Genomic DNA, 27,871 nt, shown 5'->3' on the forward strand with positions numbered 1-27,871 from the left:
CATCATGTGAAAAATTTCCCCCTTTTGGAGGGCTAATTTTCCTAGTCCAGTGCCTTTTATAGATCCGTTTGCCAATAGTTTTTAGTGAGCATTTTCATTTGACAACCTGCTTTTTAATGTAGCTTAATAATGTTTTATCACAGTATTGCACTTTTTAACGCAGGCCATTGATTAGGGGCTCCATGATGCATCAGCTACCTGTGTTTTGTATCCTTGGTGAGAAGAGGAGCAGAGCAGGGAGGACTATATCCAACCCAATTCCTCCACCACAACCCCAATTTCTGGGTGTATAGATGACAAATAGCCACATGGATTGAAAAAGAGAACTGGATTAGGAAGGACATTTTAGAATTTTTAATTTGGTGCCTCTGTTGTGGTCATTAAGCTGGTCTCTTAGGGCAATTGGGACAGGGCCCCACAAACCTCAGCCTGACCCCCATTCCTTCCACTTGGCTGCCTTTTGACTTACCACCAGTCAGAGGGTGACTCTGCTTGTCATGCATCTACCGTTGGTCTCCCTGCCTCCTGCCCTGCCAGTCGCAATGGGCACCAGCCACCACACATCACTTTCTGCAAATCCTCTTGTCTCTCCTCTGAGTCGTCATTGGTAGACCCAGGTCAGGTCAGGTCAGATGACACTGTTAGAGCCCTTCATGTGGTCATATATGTATAGCAGCAGGGCTAATGTGAAACCAGGCTGGATATATGGAGAGCCGGGAACTATCTCTACCATTTAGGCTGCCTTTTCCCTCACTGGTGTAGACTGGCGCACACCAGCAATTTTCCGAGTAAGGATGTACCTGCGTGCAAAGTTGTGTGGGAGAGGTTCCTGGAAAAAGGGTGCTGAGTTGAACGTATGGGACAAACGAAGAAAATTGTTCTCCCCAGCTTGATGGGTGGATTAATTGTCATGGTCTTCCAACTTTGGTCTGCTGTGTGAAAAGTGAATGTGTAAAGGGCTATTGATGGCTATGCTTCTGTGAATACCACAGGTGGGGAGATTGCCCCTGGGGTTAAAATCCTGCTTGCAGGTTTCCCACAGGCCACTATGAGGACGAGATCCGGCCTGTCCTTCTTATGTTCTTAAGTGGAGATCCCAACATATTGTTGTTTACCTACCCACTCTTCTGTGTGTAACGCAGTATCTTTCAAAATAAAGATCAGAGTTTGAGCACTGACACAGAATGCCATAGAATTGTTTTAGATATTACGTCTCTGAACAAAACTCATAGAGCGTGATTTTTCTTTGCACATTTTGATATGTAAAACATAACCCTAGCAATGACTTTCCTTGGAAATAATGAAGGAAAAGTCATTCACCCATAGACTTTCCCCCCATCCCTTGGATAGTTAGATGAATTCATAATGAATGATATCACACATGCATGCTAATACTCCTTTTTCTTTAGATAAATATGTCAAGAGCCTAATTGGATTATGTTTGACACAAAACATACCAAAGTTCAAATGTACACCAATGGTCAATAACTGCTATCAGAAATCAAAAATATACTATTGTAAGATTGCCATTTATTCCAAAACACAAAACAAAGCATGGAAAACACCATAAAAGCGGTGTGGGTAATTTTCCTGGGGGCTGATTCTGGGAGACTGTTTTGTACATGATTGAGTTGGCCTTCCTAGGTGTTTTGGTGTATGATACACTTTTGTCACAATAAGTTTGAGGTTATGCACATTTCTGAGTGAGACTGTGTAGTCTATAACTGTAGTTACAGGGAAACAGTGATTATTTCTCCACCTAGTACAACTATTGCACATGTTTTGCTGTGAAGTTGAAGGTACACTGTACCTATTCCAAGCCCTTACTCTGCCTACTTGTACCATTTTAAGCAACCCATCAGTTTGCTCAGCATGAGATTCTTAATCTCAGGGTCATGGGTTTGAGCGCCAACTCTACAATTCTATGAATCATTTGTGTGCCAATAGGAGGGGCTGGTGATGTAGTTACTTCCGTGCCAGTGTTCCTTTGACCAGAGTTGGGTGGGAGGGGGCAACAATGGCTTGGAGGATGAGTTGATGGTTCCTCTTCCTTGCTGTCCTGCTTTGTAGTGTGGGATCAATATAATAAAGGGCAGAAACTATGTGGCTTCCAAAACATAAGAATTGGAGCTCACCTACGTTATTTGCTGATAAGCTTTCTTGCTGCAATTGGTGAAATTTCTAGGTAATCCTATCATTTGAAGACAGTCTGATGTATAGTACAACCACATGCAGTGTACAATTTGACATTACGAGCTCTGCAGCAATATCCGAGCACTACAAGCTTTTCAGCTTGGTGCATTCCTTTTTATATTTCAGTGACCTATTTTTTATGCGTTCCGCATCTGTTCTAGAAGCTCACTGACAAGCAGAAAACAAAACTGTTTACCAGCTGAACTCACAGCTGTTGCTAGTATTGGAGACCTAGCCAGAAATGACTGTTTTCTTGGTAAGCTCATCCTGTTGAATGAAACTCTCTAGAGTTTGCTGAAAGTTTGCTTCAGCTGGAGTAGTGTCAAGAGTTCCCACATCTTTGTTATCATCATACTTCGGCTTTCTTAGAATCTTAAACATACATTGACTTATCCCCCTCCCCGCCCAGACTCTCAGGAGGTTTAGAATGGTCTCACAATGCCAACATCTCAGGAATCTATATTTTACCAACAAACATCAAAGTGGTAGCTATGCTGAAACTACACAAGCACTAGTAGTATTCATTTGTATTTTAAAAGTCACACATTATTTAACTTTCTTTACAGAAGCAAGCTTGTTAATCCATTTGAAAACAAGCACATCATTTTACTTTGGAAAATTATGTTACCATTGGATTCACTGCTGCAAACTTCAAATTACTGCATGGTTATTAATATAGTTGGGCCGGTTTTTGGAATTCCCTCCTGTTAAATATTAGACAGGCATTTCTCTGCTGTCTTTTGGGCACAAGCTGAAGACTTTCTTTTAACAAGTCTTTTAAGTGGAGATCTTTCCCGGCCTACATCCATATTGGAATTGTTTTTTAAGATGTTTTGCTTTATTGCTTGTTTGTTTCCTGCCCTAGGCTCCTTTGAGAGAAAGGGTGGGAAAGAAATATAATAAATAAATAGTGAGCTCAGCACAGAGTTGCAAGCCCTGGTTTTAAAGGTGTGTGTAGCAAACACCAGAAATCAAACCCAGATTCTGCAAACAGCTCAGCAGTTGTTTGACTCAGGTTCAAATATTGTTTCAGGATATAAACATGTGAAGCCTTGGTAAAATTCACCTGAGACATGAAGCTTCCCAAGATGTGTGTCAGATTCACATCTGAGCTAAGATTTTCCAAATGACATAGGGCCTTATCCACTGCTGCAGCTCTGCTGGTGCAGCAGGCATACATGGGTGCACTGGGGCTTTCTGTTCTCCTTCTATGCTCTCTTGTCCCCATGACTCTTCAAATCAGATCCAGAGGATTTGGGGACCCCCTGAGGCAAATTTTGGGGGCGCACAGTGGGAGTTGATGAAATGGTAATAATGCTCCAGTGAATGCCCACTGGTTCCACACTGGACACAGCTCATAATTTCAACTCTTGTCTGCTCTTTATTCCACTGTCTTTTTGCATAAATGTAACATTTTATTACCCCAAGGCCTGTAGCCAAATACTTTGAGGCAGCAAAATATCTGTAAGGATCTTTGATTTATTTTTATTTTTTAAAAAAGAAAATGTAGTTTACATCCCACTGTGGCTGAAGAAGAAACTTCTTATTATGTCTCACTCGGGCACCTCCTGAGTGCTTTCCAAAACAAAAACCAATGGGTTTTGCCTGCAAACAGTCTTGCAAAGGAGTTATTACAAAGAGGAAAGGAGAGAGAACAAAAGGCATTCAGTACAACTTCTAGACACTCAGCTTGCTCAACTACATGAACTCAGGCCAGAAAAATTAAATGCCATGCTCATCACGTTGTTCTCAAGCCAACTAAAAAAAGAAAAAGAAAGAAAAAGGCATGCCACAGCCACCAATTTGGTCCTAAGCCAGGAAAATACTCACCCGAGTCAGGAAAATAGCTGCTTATACCTTTCATGCAGCTGCTGCTCAATGGTTCTCAGCACAGATGAGATTAGGATGCTGTTGCTATGTGTCTAGCACCTGGATACAAAGGCTCATGGCAGGGGATAAAGAGTGGGTGGCTTTGGCAGTCAGCAAGCCTGGAATCCCCCCTCCCACCCTGCTTTGGAATTGAAGAGCTTTTAAGGTCTCTCAGCCACAAGGGACTCTCTTTCCAGAAGCAGCTCCGTCCTGTGTGGCTAGAAGAAAAAATTAAATGACTCAGCAAGGCATGTGAATGTATTTACATGTCTTGTACATATTGTGGTGGGCTTTCTGACCCGCCACTCTGAGGAAGAGAATGCTGGACTAGAAAGGCCTTTCTCCCCTGAACCAACTTAGGCCTTATGTTCTTTCCGTATTGCCCTTTGCACATTTGCTCCTCAGAACGGGACAGACTGCAGGTCTATGTAATCAGTGCACCGCCTTTGTGTTTGGATCATTCAGACATTCTCCCAGCAGTGTGGGGGCTGCTGACAGATAAGTTGCTTCTACACAACGGGCAGAATTTCATTGAATCACAGAGATGAAAAGAACCTTGTAAGCCATCTAATATCCTGCTCAGTGGAACACAGTGCTGGAGCATCCCCAACAGATGACCATACAGCCTCTGCTTGAAGACCTTGTCTGTGTACACACCATACATTTCAAGCACATGACTTCCCCCAAAGAATTCTGGGAAATGTAGTTTATTGAGCACACTGGGAATTGTATCAACTCTTTGGGGGAAGTCATGTGCTTGAAATGTATAGTGTGCACATAGCCCCCCAATGAGAAGAGGACCCAGCACCCCTCTAGGTGATTAGTTCCATTGTTGTGCTTCTCTTTCCATCAAGACATGTCACCTAATGCAACTCTACACTTCCTGTGACTTCATTGCATTAGATTAAATCCTGCCCTGGGGGGCAGCAGAGAACAAGTCTTTTCCCTCCTCTGTGTGACAGACTTCCAGGCATTTGAAGAGTGCTGTCATGGACAACCCACTCAGCTCTTTCCAGGCCAAACCTACCCAATTCCTTTAAACTTTCATCAATGGATTTGTTTTCCTTTCCATCACGACTTGAGAGTTAAAGTTGCAATTACCTAGAAATACAGTCGTGCCCCACAAGACGAATGCCTCGCAAGACGAAAAACCCGCTAGACGAAAGGGTTTTCCGTTTTTCGATGCGCTTCGCAAGATGAATTTCCCTATGGGCTTGCTTCGCAAGACGAAAACATCTTGCGAGTCTTGCGATTTTTTTCGCTCCCCCCCCTTTTCTAAGCCGCTAAGCCTTTAATAGCCGCTAAACCGCTAATAGCGCTAATCCGCTAAGCCGCTAATAGGGTTGCTTCACAAGACGAAAAAACCGCTAGACGAAGAGACTCGCAGAACGGATTATTTTCGTCTTGCGAGGCACCACTGTAAATGCAACAATCAGAGCAATCAAAGGGTATTACCTAATTGGTGCACAAGGGCCAAAGAATCAATACTGTACTGCAAACAGCAAAACTAAGATCAGAAAAAGAGACATTCAGGTACAGTATGTTTCAAATAATATTCTTCCCTTTCAGCGGCATAACATTGTACACAAAACAGGTGTGCTTGCCATATGGTATGCATGCTGTTAGGCACTTTTTCCTGGATCTCACTTTAAACAAAATCAGTTTCTAGCAGTAATAGTTATTAAAGAAATCATGTAAACATGACTGAAGAGTTGAGCTACAACAAATAATTCTGAAAAGACTGCACAGTACTTGCATATTGCCTATAAGAAGTTGCTTAGGCTAGTTTCAAGCAATGTAGAGCTCAGTATGGTTTTTTGTTTTTTTTAATCATCCCAGACTAATATTCTCTCTTTTTACTGGCCTAATGGATTGTGGGAATGCTGTGGATGTAATTTATCTTGATTTCAGCAAAGCATTTGTGAATTTTCCCCATTATATTTTGGTTGGCATGCTGGCTAAATGAGGCCTAGATGTTAATACTCTCAGGCAGATATGCAGCTGATTGGAAAACCACACTCAAAGGACATTCAAAAATGGTTCTTCATCAAACTGGAAAGAGGCTTTGAGTAGGTGTCACAGACCTCTGATCTAGGCCCAATACTCTTCTTCAACATTTTAAAATCATTCATTCTTATATGTGTGGCAGCACCTTCACTGTGGAACTACCTGCCTATTGCCATCATGAAGGCACCTTCATTGTATTCTTTTTGGCACCTGCTAAAAACAGTTTTGTTTATACAAGCCTACCGAGATGTGTAGAATGTGTTCTGTTTTCCTGTTAATTTTGAATTATTTAAAGTTGTTTTATGATTTTATTGTTTCATTCTCTTCATAAGCTGTTTTGGGATTTTTCAGAATAATTATCAAGCTACGTATAAATGTAATGTGTCAGGGGATGATTAGCTGCTTGTGCTTAAAATTGTGCCCCCTCAGAGTTTGTGCGGCTCCACAAACCTCTGTGTGTGACAGAGCTCCTCAGACATGTCTGCTCTAGTCACTAGTAGAGTCTGACAGTGGCTGCCTGCGGAAACGTTTCCAGCAAAGAAGCTCCTTAACGGAAACGCGTCTCCTGGACTCACGACGTGGCAGCTTCCGGCGAAGAATGGGTCTCCCTACAGTTGCTTCTGACACCTCCCCGCTATTTTCGCTGGACGTGTCTCTCACCCCTTTCTCTCCCCTGCTGTTTCCTGCCTGGGCTGCTGCGTCTCTCTCAGCATTACTGAGATCCTCCTCCAGAGACCCCTCGCTCCCCCTGCTGGTCCCTGCTTTGGCTGCTGACTCTCTCCCAGTCTCTGGGAGCCCTACCAACTCCCTTTCCTCTGATGTCAGTTCCCTGACATCCACCTCCCCTCCAGGGCCCCCTTCCCCCCCGCCCCTACTCTCTCCTCTGGGCGGTGAGGAGCTGAAACCCCGAAAAGAATCCTCTTCATCTTCAGACGTCTCGAACATTTCCCTCCATCGGTTTTCGTTCCGGCTCGCTGAATCCTCCTCCGCCTCGGCATCAGAGAACCCCTCCAACTCTTCTTCTTCGTCGGTGGTGGCGAAGTATTCCCTCCGGAACCTCGCCACTGGCTGAGGTTTACGAGGGAATCTCTGATGAAAAGTTTCTATCAAAACCTCGTCATCTACATCCTCTGCCATGACCCAGGTGTTTTCCGACTCCGGCTCCCCTTCCCACATTACCAAATACTCTACTTGATCTCCCTTCCACCTGGAATCGAGAATCTCCGCTACATGGTAGCTGTGTTCTTTTTCCTCCATAGCTGGTCCCCTATTGACCCTCCCTTCTCTGTCCCCTTTATACGGTGACAGCAACGACCTGTGGAACACTGGGTGCAGCTTCATGTGGTTCGGTAACCGGAGTCTGAAAGCCACTGGGTTGACCTGCTGCGTGACTTCAAATGGGCCCAGCCTTTTGGGTCTTAACTTCTTACAACCCCCTTTGAATGGTAACCCTTGGGTGGACAGCCACACCTGGTCCCCCACCCTAATGCTTTCCCCTTCCCTTCTGGTTTTGTCTGCCTGCCTCTTATATTCCTCCTTCGCCCTGTTTAAATTAAGTTGGAGCTGGCGATGGATCGCTTCCATTTCTTCAACGAACTGTTCTGCAGCTGGAACGCTCCAGTTCTCCCCTTCCCCCCCTGGGAAGGCTCGGGGATGACACCCGTGATTAGCCAAAAAGGGGCTCATCCCCGTGGACACGTTCTCTGCATTGTTGTAGGCAAATTCTGCCAACGCCAGCTTCTCCACCCAATCATTCTCTCTGTCATTCACATAACACCTCAAATATTGCTGGAGGACACCATTAGCTCTTTCCGCCTGCCCGTTGGTTTCTGGATGACGGGCAGTTGAGAAATTCACCTCTACATGCAATAAGCTCATGAGCTTCCTCCAGAACCTGGAAGTAAATTGTTTCCCTCGGTCAGAAACCACCCTCAAGGGGGCGCCATGCAGCCTAAACACATTTTCCACAAACAATTTAGCGGTTTCTTCCGCTGTGACCGCATGTGAGCAGGCTATAAAGTGGGCCATCTTGGTTAACAGGTCTACCACAACCATGATGGCTGTTTTCCCTCTGGACCTTGGCAGATCAGTCATGAAATCTATTGCCACTGCCTCCCATGGCCTTTCCGGCGTGGGTAGTGGTTCTAATAAACCTGCCGGTGCCCGCCTCTCCCCCTTGGCTCGTTGGCATTGGTCACACCCTCTCACATACTCCCGCACATCTTCCCTGACCTTGGGCCACCAGAATTCCCTGGTAACCAGCCACATGGTTTTGTGTTGCCCAAAATGCCCTGCTGTGGGGCTATCGTGCAGTTGCTTGAGTACCTTTTCCCTCAATTCCCCTTCAGGTATATATAACGCTCCCTTGTAGTACAACGCCCCGTTTCTCTCCTCAAAACCCCCGGGTTTGTCTCCCTCCCTCCTGAGACCCCTGAGTTTGTCCTGGGCGTATTCATCCTGCACCGTTCCCTCTACCAGTTCCCTTTGCCCCACCAATGCCGCCCCACACACCCAGCGGTCCTCGGGAATGACATGGGTCTCTTCGGGTGCACCCTCCCCCTCCAAATATTCAGGTTTGCGTGAGAGAGCGTCCGCCCTAACGTTCTCTGGGCCTGGCACGTAACAAATCTCAAAGTTAAATTTGGAGAACTCCTGGGCCCATCTCAACTGCCGTTGGTTGAGCACTCGCGCAGTTCTCCAATACTCTAGATTCTTATGGTCCGTGCACACTTGCACCTTATGTTGTGCACCAATTAGCAGGTGCCTCCATCTCCGGAAAGCCTCATGAATCGCAATAAGTTCCCGGTCGTACACCGTGTAGTTCCTCTCGGATTTGTTCAGCTTTCGCGAAAAGAAGGCACACGGTCGCCACTCTGACTCCTCCTTCCCCGGCTGCAGAAGAAGCACCGCCCCTATGGCTCTGTCAGAAGCGTCTGTTTCGACCCTCAGCTTTTTTTGTAAATCCACATGCAGAAGTTGTTCATCAGAGGCGAAGGCCCTTTTCAGTTCCTCAAACGCTCGCTCCGCCTCCCCCGTCCAAACAAACTTCTTTTTACTGCTGAGACAGTCCGTGATGGGCGCCGTCAGGTGGGCGAAGTTTCGGATGAACTTACGATAAAAGTTTCCAAACCCTAGGAACCTCTGCACATCCTTCTTGGTTTTGGGTGTTTTCCATTCCAGCACTGCTTGAACCTTGCCGGGGTCCATGGCCAACCCCTTGTCTGACAAGCGGTACCCCAGGAATTCCACCTCCTTGGTATGAAACTGACACTTCTCCAGTTTCACCCACAGCCTGTTGGCTTGCAGCCTGCTCAACACTTCTCTGACGTCTCTCACATGTTGCTCCTCATTCTCCGAATACACCAACACGTCATCTAAGAAGGCCACGCAATTCTTGTAGAGCAAAGGCCCCAGTACGTGGTTCATGAAGGCTTGAAAACACGCGGAGCCTGTTTGTAATCCAAAAGGCATAACGAGGTATTCAAATGCCCCCAAAGGGGTGAACATGGTGGTCTTCCATTCATCCCCTTTCCTTATACGTATCAGGTTGTACGCCCCCCTTAGGTCCAGCTTTGTAAAAATCTTTCCTTTCCGCACCCTGGTCAAAATATCATCAATCCTGGGCATAGGAAAAGCCGCCGGCTCTGTCACTGCATTTAACTGCCGGAAATCACATACAAGTCTCGGCTTGTCCGTGTGCTTTTTATCCACAAAAAACACTGGGCTACCCCCCGCTGCCTTGGACTCTCTGATGAAGCCTCTCTTCAGGTTCTTGTCAATGAACTCTCGCAACTGCTGCATTTCCCTGTCTGACATGGCATACAACTTGCCTACAGGAAGCTGTGCTCCAGGGAGTAAATTGATCTGGCAATCAAAGGGCCTATGCGGGGGTAGTTGGTCAGCTTCCTTCTCGCTGAACACGTCGCTGAGATCAGCATACTGTGGTGGCACCTTCCCCTTCTCCATTACTTCAGTCCCTGCCAGGGTGGCTTGGGCCCCTGCTGACCCCTTTTCTCCCCTGCAGTGTTCTAAGCAATGTGCTGAACCGAAGGAAACCACTCTTTGATGCCAGCCCACCAGCGGATCATGTAGGGCTAGCCAGCTCATTCCCAAAATAATGGGAGCGCCTCCCAAGGTGGCCACATTAAACGCTATCAGTTCTGTGTGCCTTGCCACCCTCATTATCATTGGGACGGTCTGCAAGCTGACTCCTCCTCCCAACAGTTCCCTGCCATCGATCGTGGTCACCTGCAGGGGGTTGCTTAAAGGGATAGTCTGTATCTGGTGTTCAGCAGCAAACTCCTTGCTCATAAAATTGCAGGAGCTGCCTGAGTCCAACAGCGCCTTTATTTTTAGGGGGTGTCCATTTTGCAGCTCTAGCGACACTTCAATCACTAGAGCAGGTCGAGGAGCTTCTGGCACGGGCACTTTCACTGCTCTTTGGCCTGGCTGCAGTGCCCTGACGGTGGCAACCAGGCGTTGGCTTTTACATGCTCCGTTTCTCCCTGCTCTCCCCCCTCAACAGCTCCCACCATCCCTTGCCATTCCTTCCTCTGGGGGCAGACTCTGGCAAAGTGGCCTGGCTGTTGGCAGAGATAGCATTTCCGGGCTCCTTTTCCCTCCTTCTTAGCCCCCTCACTGGGCTTTGAAACTGCGCGCGCGCGGGCTGTTCCGATTTCCATCGGCTCTGCCGGCGGGAAAGCTGGCTCAGGAATGTCTGGAATGCGGAACTCCTTCCAACGTTCCCCTCTCCCTTCCCGCCTCTCCAAGGCTCTTGCCTCCTGGCGCGCTCCAATGGTCAGCGCAGATTTGGTCAGCTGATCCATAGACACCGCCCTGGGGCTCCGGGACAGCTCGTCTTTCACAGCCGAAGAAAGACCTTCTTCAAATAGCATCTGAATGGGTGCCGCCGATAAATCCCACCCCAATCTGTGAATCAGCATGGTAAATTCAGTCCAGTACTCACGGACAGATCTGCTTCCCTGCTTGCAAGCCATTAGCTGTCTGCGCACCACCCCTTCCTCAATATCGCTGGAAAACATGATATCCATTGCACGAAAGAACTTCATAGTGTCCTTTAGGATATCATTGTGCGTTGCCATCAGGGGTCGAACCCAGTCTCGCGCCCCCTTCTCAAAATGCCCAATTACGAAAGCAACTCGCGATTCCTCATCAGGGAACTCATCAAACTGCACATTAAGGGCATATTGCATCTCTGTCCTAAAGGCATGGTAATCCTTGGGGTCCCCCCCAAACTTCTGCACCAATCCTGGTACCTTTCTGGGGAACTGAGTGGTTCTCCCCTTTTTGTCTGCATCCTGAGCCCTTCTCTCCTCGAGCCTCGCCGTCTGCAGCGCAAGTTGGACCTCCAGAGCTTGATACCTTTCTTCCAAGCTTGGACCAGCTCCAACCCCTGCCTCTCCGGTTCCGGCTGGGTTGCTCATGATGCTTTCTCCTGCACAGGCAGCGTACAGAGACTGTCAGACTGCTGTCAGGGGATGATTAGCTGCTTGTGCTTAAAATTGTGCCCCCTCAGAGTTTGTGCGGCTCCACAAACCTCTGTGTGTGACAGAGCTCCTCAGACATGTCTGCTCTAGTCACTAGTAGAGTCTGACAGTGGCTGCCTGCGGAAACGTTTCCAGCAAAGAAGCTCCTTAACGGAAACGCATCTCCTGGACTCACGACGTGGCAGCTTCCGGCGAAGAATGGGTCTCCCTACAGTTGCTTCTGACACCTCCCCGCTATTTTCGCTGGACGTGTCTCTCACCCCTTTCTCTCCCCTGCTGTTTCCTGCCTGGGCTGCTGCGTCTCTCTCAGCATTACTGAGATCCTCCTCCAGAGACCCCTCGCTCCCCCTGCTGGTCCCTGCTTTGGCTGCTGACTCTCTCCCAGTCTCTGGGAGCCCTACCAACTCCCTTTCCTCTGATGTCAGTTCCCTGACATAATGAAATAAATAAAAAAAATGAAGTAGAGGAGGAGTTCCTTATTGAGTTCATAGATGACACAATATCAGGAGGGATAACTAGCACCATGGAAGAAAAGAATAAAATTGAAAATGACCTTGATTGAATGGAATACTTGACCTGCAATGACCAAAATAAATTTCAACAGAATCAACTGCAAAGTTCTACACTAAAATGGGTGGCAGGTGAGAGGAATCAAATGTGTAGGTACAGGATGGGGGATACTTGTCTTGGTAGTAATACTTGTGTAAAGAGCAACAGAATTTAGTTAAACATAAGCTGTACATGAGTTAGCTTCAGTTATAGAACTGTAGCTTCCAAGTCGTAAGAAACATTTCCTCTTTATTCTGCATCAGTCAGACCTTATATGGAGTTCTGTGTCCAGTTTTGAGCGCCACTTTTAAGAACAATGCAGACGACAGCTCGAGAGGATGGCAACAAGATGGTGTTAGAAAAGAAAGTTTGAAGTAACCAGGAATGTTTTGCCTGGAGAAGATGTGATAGCATTTGTCAAATACCAGTAAGAAAATCTTTTTAATGGAGCAAAACAAACCTTGGAGCCCTGTTCATACTGCTCCAGAACTGGCATGAAGAATATTCACTACCCAGTGGACTACATTTCACCCCTGCCTAAATGGTGACAGAAAAGGCTCTTTTGAAACCACATTTGAGCAAAAGTTGGCTGGACACTTTTGATCACAGGTGGATCAGGGACTGATTCAAGTGGGAGCAACTCTTACTTGGATTGCAGAGAGGCAGATGATCTGTGGAAGTGTTTTATGAGACGAGGGGGCAGGGACGCCCCCCCCTACACAGACATATAGATTGGATTATTTATTGCATCCTTGTGGTGGAATAAGCATGTCTGTAATCTTAAATCCTATAATGGTTTAAGCCCTTCAAACCGCTGATGTGCTGTTGCCTATTCACCAGTGGTATGCGATCACGTGGAAATCGCTGTAGAAGTTGTTGTGCATGTATTATGGTCAAATGACTAAAATAATATCAGTGGTGAAATGCCAGCTGCTGTCAAAAGAGTGTAATGCATCTGAGGCATTAAAAGTATATAGTATGTTTTAAAACATTGCATAGATTTGTGTTGTGTGCCTGAATGATAAAAGAAAAACAATTGCAAGGTCTTGAGCTGTAAAGCTTTTGTATATTGTGAGCTTTAGAGCTTGGAGAGTTGGTGGAAGTATTTTCCCTCATCCAAAGCACTGGAGTTTTATAGCTGTCACTAAAATCCAAGAGAAAGTATTAGGGAAATACAAAAAGCTGAGTTGTTTTTCATATTATTCATGTAGATGACATCTGAAAGTCGAATGAACTGCTGTCTCCTTGAAAGCTGTCAGTCAGACTGACAAGAAAATCCCACAGCACTTAGGGCCTGTCAGTCTCTTCTTCCAAGGATAGACGGGTATCAGAGCATATACGAGGCCTGTGTTTACATAATGTGAAAATGTTTAATGGTGAAAGTAAACATCAATGCACATATAGAGGTTGATTATGATTCTAACAGATCCTTGATCTGCTGTAAGCATTTGCCACAGAAACCCCAAATATACAGGCAGGACTTTTTTCCACTCAGAACTCTCTGGAACTCAGTTATGGCACCTCTCAAGTGGGTGCCATTGCCATTATAAGAGAACAAGGGAGGTGTTTGTGGTCTGTTACCTTAATGTTACCAATGTTTGTTGTTTCAACCAAAAGGATAAGGACTTGCATGAGCAGAATGCTATCCAGTTTGGGCGTTGTGCCATGGCGCCTGGAATGTGTGGCTGGTGTCTCCTGGTTGTTGTTGTTTTGCCTCAGATGTCGTATAGGCCTCTGTTTTAGCATTTTTAGTAATTTATAAGAATCTCTAGTCGTTTGGGGTATATTTTGGAGGAAGGTAGCCCATGGGGTTGTAGGTGGAATATCTCTCAGATTTAGGTTGAAATCACCTTCCAAGATTGCTTCCCCTGCATAGAAGGAGAGGATTTTTGTTAGTGTTTTCTGGATGAATTCTAATTGCTTTGAGTTTGGGGCATATATGGAGCCAATTGTCAGTTTAGTTTTGCCAGCTCTAGCCCATGGATTAAAAGCCAAACATGAATTTGCATGGACCTTTTGGCCTTGTATGTTGTACAGCAATGCTTCCGGTTTATAAAGGATTTTCACTCTAAATAACTGCTAATAAGTGTAGTAAACCAGAAATCCAGCATGGACTTGTACAGTCTAAAGATACCAATTGGCTTGTCTTGATAGGTTCAGCTGCCCACATGCTGACATGAAACTTATTCAAGGCTGGCAGTAAACTGAGGGCATCACACCGTTGGTTGCTAGACAGTTAGTTACATCTTCCCAGTTGCTCACTAGTACAATGCAAAAGCAATAAAGGATGTTTGTACATCATTTTTCATGTCCCTTCTCCCCTTTTTATAAACTTTTTTGTTGCAATGCATTGCTGTAATATTTTCCTTTTTTGTTAATGGCCACATTTGCATGTAACACTAAACCATGGATTAGCACTGTGGGCACAAGCAGGAAGGAGTCACCATAGATCTTTGGCTCCTGCATGCCCTCCTCATCTTCCCATGCAGCAGGGTTTAGTTTCAGTTCCCACAAAAACTGGTTTGTTACATGCAAACCAGCAATTGTGGCTGCACAGAAGAAGGAGATGGGGGAGTATGGAAGTTTGAGCCTTGTGGCAGCTCCGTCCTATGCATGCATGTAATGCTAAAACTTGGTTTAGTATTAAGTACAAATGTAGCCATTTTGTGGCTGATGACAGTGTTCATATGTGAGAGACAAACCACAATGGGTAAGCCGAGAAGAAACCCAGGGAGATTGTAGCAAAACACAGACACTACAGTAAGCACTCAGGAGCAAGCGCACCATGACTGATTCCTAGGCTTGTCACATCCAGAGTAAGTTATCAAAAAGCCTTGACATGAATTCCTTCAAAAGGCAAGCTCTCAAGTTTCTAATGGCACTTAAATTAACAGTAAAAAAAAAAAGTTAACAGAATATTATTATACTTTGAAATAGAAGAAAGTCAAATATTTGACATCAGAATAAAGAAACCATTGAGGAAGAAAGGTGCTGGGTAAATTTATCCATGTCTTTTCACAGCTTTTATACAATTACCACGGTGTCCCCTAATGAACTAAAACCAAGCAAGGGCAGAAAGTGACTTCTGGACTGCTTTTCAAAAACAATGAGCTTTTCAAATCACTGAGATGTACTTATACTAATGTTCCATTTTCAAAATGAGAGGTGCCAGCCTGAATCAGGCATTCCTAGAAATCACATCTTTTGACCAAGGGGTCCTCACTCCATTTCACACAAATCCCAGATGTGTAATCTCATAAATATGTAAACTGGGTATTACATCTGCAGCAGTGAGGGAAGCACGTTTTATACGTGCTCAGAGCAGTCACTTTATCTCACACATTCCAGGACTGGACTCAGACATTCACAACAAGGTCTGGTATCTGGCCTTGGCCAGATATTGGAATGGGGGGGGGGGAGGAACCACTGCATCATGGCAGATGCTTAATGGAATTGTCTTCATTGTTATGAACCACAGTTATGATCTGCAGGAACACGATCCAGAAACCTTTCTGAAGTAGGTCTGATTCATATCAGTGGCTGGATATGAGCTATGCAGGCCACCTTGAAAAATGTACACATGAAATTCATTAAACAACATTTCTCATGGCCTAAGTCCTAGTGTCAAGACTGAACACTGGCTAGCTATACCTCACGTTAAGCCAGAGCTTATAAGGCCCTGAGTAAGCCTGACCTTTCAAGGGTTTGATTCCGCTCTACCAACAGAAAGCTTCTGAGTATATTGAGTAAATGAGCTATGAAGAATCCCAAGAGTTAGTGATAAGCCATTTCGTGTGCTGTGTTCCTGATAGCTCCAGGGAAAGTGCAAGCACTTGACCACACTCTAAATTTAGTCGCTGGGGCAGGACATTTTAGATCCTTCATGCTCTGTGTTGCAGGCATTGAGAATTATGGACAGTCATTTATTAGCATATTATTTATTACTATCATACATAGCAGGGATGGAGACCATCAGGCCTAGCTGCCAAATGTGGCCCTCTAGGCATCTCTGTCTGGCCCCTGGAACCCTTCCCAGGTTACCCCTGCCTTCCTCAGATCATACTGCTACTTCACACCCAAAGCCTGACTGGAATGTGTCATTGAACTCTGGTGATGCTTTTGTATGGAGGATAGAGGCATATGAATGTGTGCAGAAACTTGCCTATTGTATTAAAAATGTTTGCTTCATTTGTTGCCCTGCCCACTTTTTCCTTAGACTGAAAACGTTTCCCCACCTTTGATATATACTGATAGTGAGCTCTCTGATGCTGGTCTTGATATGGTGTTCTCTTGAGTGCTGGCCTTGATTTAGTCAAAATGGCATTATCAAATACAGCTTTCAGAAAAAGAGAGCGGTTATTTGAGCCACCCCTTCTATTTGTGTGGCTTCTGAAGCCTTATTCTGACCATTTTCCAGCAACAATACTTTTAATCAGTTATTCTAGAGCAGGGGTGAACAAACTTTTTACTCTTGGGGCCTGCATTCCTTTGGGGTAACCTTCCAAGAGGCTCGTGGCAGAAATTAGTAGTGGTGGAATGAAAGGTAGGTGGGGTTGGAGCCACCCTCCTTTCTCTCTGCCCCCCCCACTTTTCTTCTTGTTTTTCTCCCTCCAGGTCACCTGCCTGGAATTAGACTAAGGATCACATGTGCCCAGGTTGCACAACCCTGCTCTAGAGTAACTGTGAAGTCAAGAGGACCATTTTGGTGCAAGTGGTTTTAGGCGTGTGATTAGCCTGGTTAGTGCTGTGACAACAACTGAGATCTGGGATTAAACGTGCCATCTTCATTACTACCTGACATTCATGATAAGAGGCCAATATTAACCACGACTAATTTAGACCATCCACAGAATCAGCTGAAAGAGTGAGCACATGCCAACACCCTTCTCCAGAAGAGTTCTTCATTATCTATGAAAATCACAGGATGTTACTACTACCCTGTATGATTTTTTTTTATTTAAAAAACTGATTTATAATTAACGTGGTTTGAATTTTATAGACTTCTGTGAGACCATGAAGGGTAATGTCAGGGGTTCAGGAGCAGAGGCGCGGGAAAGGGAGGAAACAGAGAGTGAAGGGGAGGAGTCCGAAGGAAAGATGAGTGATGACGACGACCCGAGATCTCCGAGTCTTTCCAGTGAATCGGAAGATTCACAGAAAGGAGCGCCAGTGGTCAGAGCAAGGGGGAGGCTTAGGGGGACACCCCAGGAAGAAGGGACCAGAGGGGACTCAGAGAGCAGCAGTTGGAAATCGGGGCCAACGTTCCCAACAGAGCGCAGTGGGGAGGAAGGGCGCCAGGTATCGGGATCCGGTGGCTCGCCGCAGGCGGGAGGGCATGAGTCAGGAGTGGCCACACCTCCATCGGGGAGCGAAGAAACGGTCAAGCGGAAAGTGGAAGGTTGGGCGCGCGCGCCAAGTTCAAATGCACAGGAAGGCGGCACAGTAAGCAGCCCGGAAAGGGAGCCAGGTCCTAAAGCCCGCTGCAAGGAGACAGAAGGGTCTGGGGGGTCAGCGTCAGAAGAGTCCAGGAAGGAAGAGACCACGGGGGGCAGAGGGACCCAGAGAAGGAAGGAAAGACGTAAGAGGTGGAGCAAGGCTAGGGTATTAAGTTGGTGCACAGGAGGCGGGGACTCAGACAGAGCTTTGCCGGTCTAGCTTCTAAGACGTAGAGCTGCACGCTGCGGCTTGAGAATGGAAACTGTAACTCAATAAAGACTTTTATAAAGTGAACACTGGTTAGCGTGATCCTCGGTGAGCTGGGATCTGGAAGCAGCTCTGACAGTAAGCTCTGTCTCACAAAATTTTGGCACCTAAAGCCTTGCAGCGGGAGTAAGCGAAGCGAGGGGTGAAGACTGGTGCCTACTCGCGAGCTCACGAAAAGCAGACGAGATGACTGCCGAACAGCAGATAGCGGATCTGCAAAATGCAGTGACACAACTGAATGCCAAGGTACTCGCATCCAGGAAGAGAGAGGGGGAAGCAGCTGCCGCCTACAAGGATCTCCAAACCAGGTTGGAAATGCTTACGAAGCAAGGGCAACTGGGACCCAAACCGGAGGGAATTGGGTTGGGGAGAAGAGCAGGCGGTCTAGTATCTCACTTCGATGGGAATTTACAACAGTACCCCAACTTCCGAGCAGATGTACAGTGTGCGCTGCAACTGCTGGACAAGGACTTTAGAGATGAGCAAGAGAAGGTGGGGTTTATCCTATCCCATTTGCATGGAGACGCTAAAGCGTGGCTGCGCAATTTGTGGAGAGATAAGGATCCGGCGCTCTGAAGTGCGGATGCCTTCATCAAAGCAATGGATGCGTGCTTTTTATCAAGCATAGACGTGGATCTTGCCCGGAAAGAAATACATGGACTGAAACAGGGGAGGGCCAGTGTAAGGCAGTATCATGCCCGCTTTTTTGCACTGGTCAGTGCCCTGGAATGGGACAGAGATTCGGCTCCAGTCAGAGACCTTTTTTGGGAAGGCTTGTGCAGCGCGGTTAAAGACGAAATTGCGAGGGGGGAGAGACCCCGGAGCACGCAGGAGACCGTTCAGAGGGCGCTGACGGTTGGGGTGCGTCTGGAAGAACGTCCATGGTGCAGGGACGAAGGGCGTGGAGGGCGCGAGTCAGCGAGAGGGTTTTCCTTCGTTCCCAGGGAAGCAGCGCGTGCGCAATCCACGCCTCTGCCAGGAGGGGGAGCGGAACCTATGGAGGTTGGAGGTGCCAGGGCTCAGTCAGCAAACAGAGCCCTAGCACCGGGAGCAGTCAAAGCGAAGCCTCCTAGAGGGAACCGGAAGTGCTACATCTGCGACAGCCCTCAGCACATGGCGAAGGAGTGTCCCCAGAGGAACCACAAGCACACTGCAGCTTCTGCAATGGTGACTGCAGCTACGCAGCACAGAGAACCACAGCAGGGAAACGACGGAGTCTGGCTGGAGACAGAGGCACTGGGGCCCAGCCAGACGAGTCAGTGAAGCAGTCCCCAGAGATTTTGCAGCCCACGGATCCCCTCCCGCCCAAACCAGTGGTGCAGCTCACCGCATCGCTCCAGCTACCCAATGGACTCACGATGGACGTGCCGATTACCGTTGACTCAGGAAGCAATGCGGACTTTATAGGGCAAGACTTTGTCGATCGGCACGCTATACAGTTGCTGCCTGCCACGCTGCCCCTACAGGTCGTCACGGTGGATGGCAGAGAACTACTAGGGGGGCAGGTGGTGAAGCAAACGCCACCGATGGTGATGCGCCTTGGAAATCACAGGGAAGTCATCAGTTTTAATGTCACCCAACTGTCGGACACGCCCATTGTATTGGGCATGAGTTGGCTGGACAGGCACAGTCCGACGCTGGCTTGGTACCAGCGACAGCTGATCTTCGGCTCTTCCTATTGTGCAGAACACTGCATCCTGCCCCGGCAGGAGGGAGAAGAAGAGGAGTCACAGCTGCAGTTGGGAACGCTGCAAGCGGTCCCCCACAAATACGCAGAATTTTTGGAGGTTTTCTGCGAGAAGGAGGCGGACAAGCTACCCCCACACAGGCCATATGACTGCAAGATTGACCTCCTGCCAGGGGCGACGCTGCCGAAAGGGAAGCTGTATTCCATGTCTGAGGACGAACTGCAGGAACTCAAAGAGTTCATAGATCATAATTTGGAGCGCGGTTTCATCCGAGAGTCCAGGGCAGTGGGGGGCAGTCCTGTATTCTTCGTGAAGAAGAAAGACACGCCCCAAAAAAGACTCGTGGTGAACTATCGGACCTTGAACGCGATGACCAAGCCCTCGGATTTCCCCATGCCCAGGATCGACGACCTCCTCGCGACGGTGCGCAAAGGACGCGTGTTCACCAAGTTGGACCTGCGAGGGGCGTACAACCTCATTCGCATGCGGGAAGGCGATGAGTGGAAGACAGCCATGTTCACGCCCCTGGGCACCTACGGATACAGAGTTATGCCGTTTGGATTGCAAAATGGCTCCCACTGTTTTCAAGCTTTCATGCATCACGTGTTGGCGGGGCTCCTCTACAAGAAGTATGTCTGCTTCCTGGATGACATCCTGATATTTTCTGAATCGCAGCAGGCACACGACCAAGACGTCCAGGAGGTGCTGCGCAGACTACAGCAGCATAGACTGTACGCCAAGCTGGAAAAGTGCCAGTTCGACACGACGGAGGTGGATTTCCTGGGATACAAGTTGTCGGACAAGGGGCTCGCCATGGACAGCGCCAAGGTTCGCGCGGTGTTGGATTGGAAAAGCCCGCGCAACCGGAAGGAGGTCCAGCGGTTTGTCGGCTTTGCGAACTTCTATCGCAAGTTTATCAAGGGGTTCGCAATGCAGACGGCGGCCATTACAGACACGCTCAGCTCCAAGAAAAAGAAGTTCATCTGGACGGAGCAGGCGGAGCAGTCCTTTCAAAAACTCAAGCGTCTCTTCGCGTTGGAAGAGCAGCTGCTACATGTCAACCCCAGCAGACCGATGCGGGTGGAAACGGACGCTTCAGACAGAGCCGTGGGAGCAGTCCTGTTGCAGCAAGACCCGCAGGGGGCTTGGAGGCCGGGAGCGTTCTACTCCAGAAAGCTCAGCAAGTCGGAACAGAACTACACCATCTGGGACAGGGAGTTGCTTGCCATTCATGCAGCGTTCAAGGCGTGGAGGCACTTCCTGATCGGCGCCAAGCACACAGTGCAGGTCTGCACGGACCACAAGAATCTGGCGCACGGCGCGGTTCCTGAACCAGAGGCAGATACGTTGGGCAGAGTTCTTTGCGGACTTCGACTTCCGAATAGAGTACGTCCCAGGCGACACCAACGTCATGGCGGATGCACTATCCCGAAAACCGCAATACCTCGAGGAGGCGACGCCAGCGGCGGCCAAGCACATCTTCGCACCGACAGCGTGGGCGTGCGCTTCGGCAACAGTTGACCTGGATGCGGTACGGCGCGCGTTGCAAGACGACTCGTTCGCGCAAGCTAAGATGGCAGAGGTGCACAGAGGCATGGCGAAGAGCGACGAGTTCCAGGTGCGCGATGGATTGCTCATCCGTAAAGGGGCCATCTACGTGCCGGGAGACGAACTTCGCGCCAAGGTACTGCAGCAGTTGCACGACGCGCCCACAGCCGGGCACTTTGGCACGGAGAAGATGGTGGAATTAGTCGCTAGAGACTTCTGGTGGCCCAGGATGCGAGGGGAGGTCGCGGACTACGTTGCGAGGTGCGACACCTGCCAGAGGGCCAAGCCAGTGCACAAACCGCCGGCGGGACTGCTGGAACCGCTGCAAACCCCGTTTGAACCATGGGAGAGAGTGGCCCTGGACTTTGTCACGGATCTGCCCAGCTCGAGGGGCAAGACAGCAGTGCTAGTGGTAGTGGACTTGTTCACCAAGATGGCGCACTTCATTCCGTGTGCGAAGGTGGCCACGGCAGAACAAACCGCCAAACTGTTCATAGATCACGTGTTCAAGGTTCACGGTCTGCCACGGTCTATACTGTCCGACCGGGGGCGACAGTTCATCTCGAACTTCTGGCAGAAGCTGATGGGCTTCCTGAACGTCAAGATCAACCTGGCGTCGGCGAGACACCCGCAGACTAACGGGCAAGCGGAGCGAGTCAATGCCATCATGCAGCAGTACCTGAGATGTTACGCAAATCAACAGCCTGCAACGTGGGTGGATTACCTACCACTCGCCGAGTTCGCCTACAACAACACGAAGCACGTGTCCACAGGGGTGACGCCGTTCTTCGCCAACAATGGGAGGCATCCCAGAACCTTCCCGGGACTGGAGAGAATGGGGGAGGGGGAGCCGCAGGCAGTGGACGCTTTCGCGTCAGAGTTGCAGGAGGTCCACGATCAGCTCCGGCGGCAGCTGGAGCTAGCTAAGCACGCATACAAGGTGCAAGCTGACAGACACAGGAGGGTTGGCGAAGAAATCCAAGTGGGAGACTGGGTCTGGTTGGCAGCCCACGCAGTGCCGGCCAGATCGTTAGCAAAGAAGAAGCTAGGGCATAAGCAACTAGGGCCCTACCAAGTCGAGGCACAGGTCAATCCGGTGGCTTTCCGGCTGACACTTCCGGAGGGATCCAGGATGCATCTGGTGTTCCACAGATCGGTGCTCACTCCCTACAAGGCACCTCACAGATTTCAGGAGCCAGGAACGGCACCGAGTTCGCTCCGGGAGAGGACCGAGCAGGGGAGGTTGCCACAGGAGGATCCCATCAACGAGGTCACAGAGATTTTAGACTCTAGATGGGGGGAAGAGGGGGTAGAGTACCTTCTCGCCAGAGAGGGCACCCCGGCCAGTGCCAACTGCTGGGTGCACGACTACGCTCTGGAGGACAATCTGCGCAAAGACGAATTTCATGCCCTTTTCCCACACAGGCCTATGCCAGCCAACTTTTTCAACGACTGGCTTTTCACACCCACGCTTTCATCCAGCACATTCCACGGGTTCGACTCGGACGTGGAACCTACACCGGGCACGCGCTCCCCGGAAGAGTCACCCTCGGGATCGGCCTCGGAGCCCTCGTATTGGTGGGACGATCGACCAGAGGAACAGTGGCGCAGGAAGTGGCTGGAGGGTCCGGGGCGAGCGACGGACCCAGGAGAGACCGAGGCAGAGACTGACTTGGACGTGTTCGGGGAGGATTTTGGGTTCGAGCATGGCGGCATGGAGATGGAAGCAGAGGTGATCGACGTCGACGAGCGCAAGGAGGAAGAACTGGATGTCTTCAGTTGGATGCCCGCCACGGGAAGCGAACTGTATCCGGCATTCACCCCCATGACAATGGAGCACCCAGCACCCACACCTGAAGGAGGGGAGGGGGGAAGGGGGGCTTCGAGGGGGGATGGATGTCAGGGGTTCAGGAGCAGAGGCGCGGGAAAGGGAGGAAACAGAGAGTGAAGGGGAGGAGTCCGAAGGAAAGATGAGTGATGACGACGACCCGAGATCTCCGAGTCTTTCCAGTGAATCGGAAGATTCACAGAAAGGAGCGCCAGTGGTCAGAGCAAGGGGGAGGCTTAGGGGGACACCCCAGGAAGAAGGGACCAGAGGGGACTCAGAGAGCAGCAGTTGGAAATCGGGGCCAACGTTCCCAACAGAGCGCAGTGGGGAGGAAGGGCGCCAGGTATCGGGATCCGGCGGCTCGCCGCAGGCGGGAGGGCATGAGTCAGGAGTGGCCACACCTCCATCGGGGAGCGAAGAAACGGTCAAGCGGAAAGTGGAAGGTTGGGCGCGCGCGCCAAGTTCAAATGCACAGGAAGGCGGCACAGTAAGCAGCCCGGAAAGGGAGCCAGGTCCTAAAGCCCGCTGCAAGGAGACAGAAGGGTCCGGGGGGTCAGCGTCAGAAGAGTCCAGGAAGGAAGAGACCACGGGGGGCAGAGGGACCCAGAGAAGGAAGGAAAGACGTAAGAGGTGGAGCAAGGCTAGGGTATTAAGTTGGTGCACAGGAGGCGGGGACTCAGACAGAGCTTTGCCGGTCTAGCTTCTAAGACGTAGAGCTGCACGCTGCGGCTTGAGAATGGAAACTGTAACTCAATAAAGACTTTTATAAAGTGAACACTGGCTAGCGTGATCCTCGGTGAGCTGGGATCTGGAAGCAGCTCTGACAGGTAATCTAATGCATTTTGCCAGGTAGTGAAATTGTGCAAAGTTTAAATTTTTAAAAAGCAGAAGTATCTGTCCTCAGTGTTTGAATTGGAAAATGGTGGGCAGTTAGGGGGTGTTAATGGAGGAGGAGGAAGTGGCAGTACTTGAAAGGCTCCACTCTCATGAAACAGCCCAGACATACCCAGACCAGTCCTACTCCCATCACTACTACCCGCATTAAAGGGGAGACCCTCTCCTAACCCAGAAGGAGTGAGGTGGACTCAGCTTTATCATTGGCCTGCTCCAGTGTTCTTCAGCACAAACCACCATTCCACGGCTAAACATTGTGCTACATGATTTTGATTTCCATGTATCATTTTTGTTGCCAACAAATAATCTTTTTTTTGAAAACCCTATAATCTGTACAAAATGCAACTTCACCACACTGACCCAACCTCCATCTGGTGACTGAGTTGGGAAGGGTGAAATGCAAGCAAGGCCATCCCACACAGATGGCATTCTATTAATATACACGAGTGATCCCAAGGAGGCATCTTCTTTTAAAAGTGAAATGCTGCAATCTTGCCGTTGCATCAAAGGGCTCTTGCCATTTGAGCTTTTGGAGGATCCAAGCTGTTAATTAGGAATTCCAGCTGCCAGTTCTATCTCATGGCATATTGTTGTGTTCTTGTATTCTAGACTCTCGTGCTTGCATACACTCTGGGCCAATAAAGTTTGGAAAAGTCTTAGCATCTAAGGATTGAGGATTTGCTTTTTTGTCATATGCAGCCATGCCTTGGTTTAACAAAGAGCACAATAGAAGTTTGAGTTTTGGCTGTGACTTCTTCTCTGGGTTGTGACATGCCTCAGTAGGGGGGGAGGGAATGTGTGACATGACTAACTTCGCTGAGAAGGATGCCACATGTCTCGAAATGCTGTAGCTTAATCTCACATTTTTTATAAATTCAGTTTCCATTCTGTTGTATGTGTGGTTTCAAACTTTGTGTTCTGAAGAAGTTTAACAAGAAAGTACATTTTATATTCAGCTTGTCTTGTTTTGCTTTGCTTTACGTTTTGTCTTGTATGCTACAAGGCAAAGGCTCTTTGTGGGGTTTCAAGATATGCCTCTCCCTGTTCATTTCCTTCATCAATACATGTGGCACATCCCAGATTAATCCCTTGCAGACATTTGACTCTCACACTTCTAGTTTTTGCTAATTCTCAGTTAGCAAATAGGACACTCTCACTGAGGATTACCTTTTTGCTCTTCCTGCTGAAACCTATAACCTTCTCCCAAAGAAATATTACTTTGTAAGATGTTCTTGTTACTTAAGGATGAGGTTAGAGCACTGATATCTTTGCCAGGTTGTATCAGTCATAGTGTTCCAGCTATGTGGGCTCTGGTTGGGAACTGACCTTCTGGAGCCTGCTGTCTACCTTTATCAAAGCTGACAATCAGTAAATTACAAGCCTGTGCCGAGAGGCAAGGGACAAACACATGAGAGGCTGTTGTTAAGCAGGCACAAGTCTGGGAACCTTGAGGGGTGGGGAGGAAGCCAATGAACTGCCTGGGTGGACAAAGGCAAATCAAACAGTAGGCCACATCACGGCCCAAGGATCTGTGCCATATGCCAGGAAATTTGTTGTTGTTGTTGTTGTTTAGTCGTTTAGTCGTGTCCGACTCTTCGTGACCCCATGGACCAGAGCACGCCAGGTACTCCTGTCTTCCACTGCCTCCCGCAGTTTGGTCAGGCTCATGTTTGTAGCTTCGAGAACACTGTCCAGCCATCTCGTCCTCTGTCGTCCCCTTCTCCTTGTGCCCTCCATCTTTCCCAACATCAGGGTCTTTTCCAGGGAGTCTTCTCTTCTCATGAGGTGGCCAAAGTATTGGAGCCTCAACTTCACGATCTGTCCTTCCAGTGAGCACTCAGGGCAGATTTCCTTAAGAATGGATACGTTTGATCTTCTTGCAGTCCATGGGACTCTCAAGAGTCTTCTCCAACACCGTAATTCAAAAGCATCAATTCTTCGACGATCAGCCTTCTTGATTTAGATTTAGATTTAGATAAATTTATTGTCATTGTCCGTATATACACAGTATACACAACAACGAAAATCAAACACCCACCCAAAGACCGGGTTCACATATACATTTGCACGTATCTCCGAACTCTCATCCTATTTAGACATAATCTATAAAACATAACATAATCCAGAATATAGCATGACCTATTAAAAACATAACATAACCTAAAACCTATCTCATTCCTTCCACTCCCTACTTACTAAACCTTGCAACTGGCCCTGAGATCATTATTTAGTGCAATCAGAGCTCTTGGATAGAAACTATTCAGAAGGCGTGTGGTTCGTGTTTTCATTGTCCTATATCTTCTGCCTGAAGGCAATAGTTCAAAGAAGTTGTGAGCAGGGTGGGTGGGATCTCTCAGAATATTATGTGACTTCTTCAAGATGCGAGACGTGAAGATCTCATCCAGGGTTGGTAGTCGGAGCCCAATAACGTTCTGTGCAATTTTAATTGTTCGCTGTAAAGCTTTTTTATCCGTTTCAGAGCTGCTCCCATACCACGATAATATACTATAGGTTAGGACACTCTCGATGGTACTATGATAATAGGACAGGAGTAGGTGCTGGGATAGATTCAGTCCCCTGAGCATTCTCAGGAAATACAACCTCCCCTGCACCTTCCTCACAACCATATTAACATTTGCAGTCCATGAGAGGTCCTCCGAGATATAAATGCCCAGGTATTTAAAACTACCAACCCTCTCCACTTCCTCGCCATTTATGTGCAATGGTAACAATACACTTTTCTTTCTCCTAAAGTCAATTATGAGTTCTTTGGTTTTTTTGGTGTTAAGCATAAGATTATTTTCTTTACACCATTGAATTAACCCCTGTACTTCTTTCCTATAAGCAGTCTCATCGTTCTCACTGATGAGCCCCACCACTGTTGTATCATCCGCAAATTTGATGATTGTGTTGGACTTATACAGTGGGGTGCAATCAAATGTGTACAGAGAATAGAGAAAGGGACTTAGCACGCATCCCTGAGGGGCTCCTGTGCTTAATACTAGAGTAGAAGAATAGTAAGGTCCCATTCTCACTGTCTGCGGCCTATCAGTCAGGAAATTCCTTACCCACAGACAGATCTTCTGATGTATACCCAAGTTGGTCATTTTAAGAAATAACCAGCTCTCACTTCCATACATCACTACTGGGAAAACCATGGCTTTAACTATACGGACCTTTGTTGGCAAGGTGATGTCTCTGCTTTCCCCTTCATGGATCACTGCCTTGCCATGGCGAAGGGGCTTGAATAACTCAGAGAAGCTATGAGCTATGCCGTGCAGGGCCACCCAAGATGGACAGGTCATCGTGGAGAGTTTTGACCAAACGTGATCCACCTGGAGCAGGAACCGGCAAGCCACTCCAGTATGCCTGCCAAGAAAACTCCATGGACAAAGGCAACAGGCATATGTCAGGAAATACTGAGGCATAAACTGAGAGCCTTTGGGTTTGTGTGTGGCTGCCCCATGTGGTGAGCCACTGAATTTGGATGTGGGAGTGTAGTATCGTTAGGCACTGGACTTACCCTGCCATTCCAGGTTGACTATTAGATCTTCTCAGACAGAAAAGAGTATAAAAGTTTTTTTTGTGTGTTTTTTGTTTGCTTTTGTTAAGGCTTCGCAGAGGAGCAAGGTTTTCTTGAGCCCTGGTTCATTCCTATATCCTTTGGCTGAATCATGGCTTCTTGCTCAATCCTGTCTCTTGGTTTTACTTTGGTCCTGACTTGATTATTGGTTTGCTCCATGGCTGCTCGCTCATCTCAGACTGCCGCCCGATGCCCAACCCTGGCATCTTGATAGCTTACCACATTGGGCAGCAACATGTAAATCTGAGGCATCCTCAGTCCTAGCTAAAAGAGCTCGGTCTTTATACTCCTTCATCTTATGACATTAGTCAGGGCTGCTTTCCAAGGTACGTAGGCTACTCACCCTATGAACAGTGAAACATGAGGAGGATTTGTACCCGTGCCTGGTCACAAAATCCCAAGAACAGGATTTTCAAAAGGGCACTCACATAGCCATTTATGGGATCATTCTCCCGAATGCAAGTTGTTATGAGTCCTTAGCAGCTGAGGGAGAGCATTTTTC

The 27,871-nt window shown here is 48.1% G+C and overlaps 1 long non-coding RNA gene across 1 annotated transcript; it reads right to left on the bottom strand.

The window, feature by feature from the left end:
* Positions 1 to 1,587: 1,587 nt before the first annotated feature.
* LOC309538886 lies at positions 1,588 to 27,871 on the bottom strand. The gene is made up of 4 exons (XR_014222459.1): positions 27,713 to 27,871; positions 13,707 to 13,993; positions 5,090 to 5,163; positions 1,588 to 4,280 (listed from the first exon to the last, which is right to left on the bottom strand). It is a non-coding gene; the product is annotated as an uncharacterized lncRNA (long non-coding RNA).

The sequence above is a fragment of the Podarcis vaucheri genome (genome assembly GCF_965113315.1).
Source record: "Podarcis vaucheri genome assembly, chromosome: 8".
Classification (NCBI taxonomy): Eukaryota; Metazoa; Chordata; class Lepidosauria; order Squamata; family Lacertidae; genus Podarcis; species Podarcis vaucheri.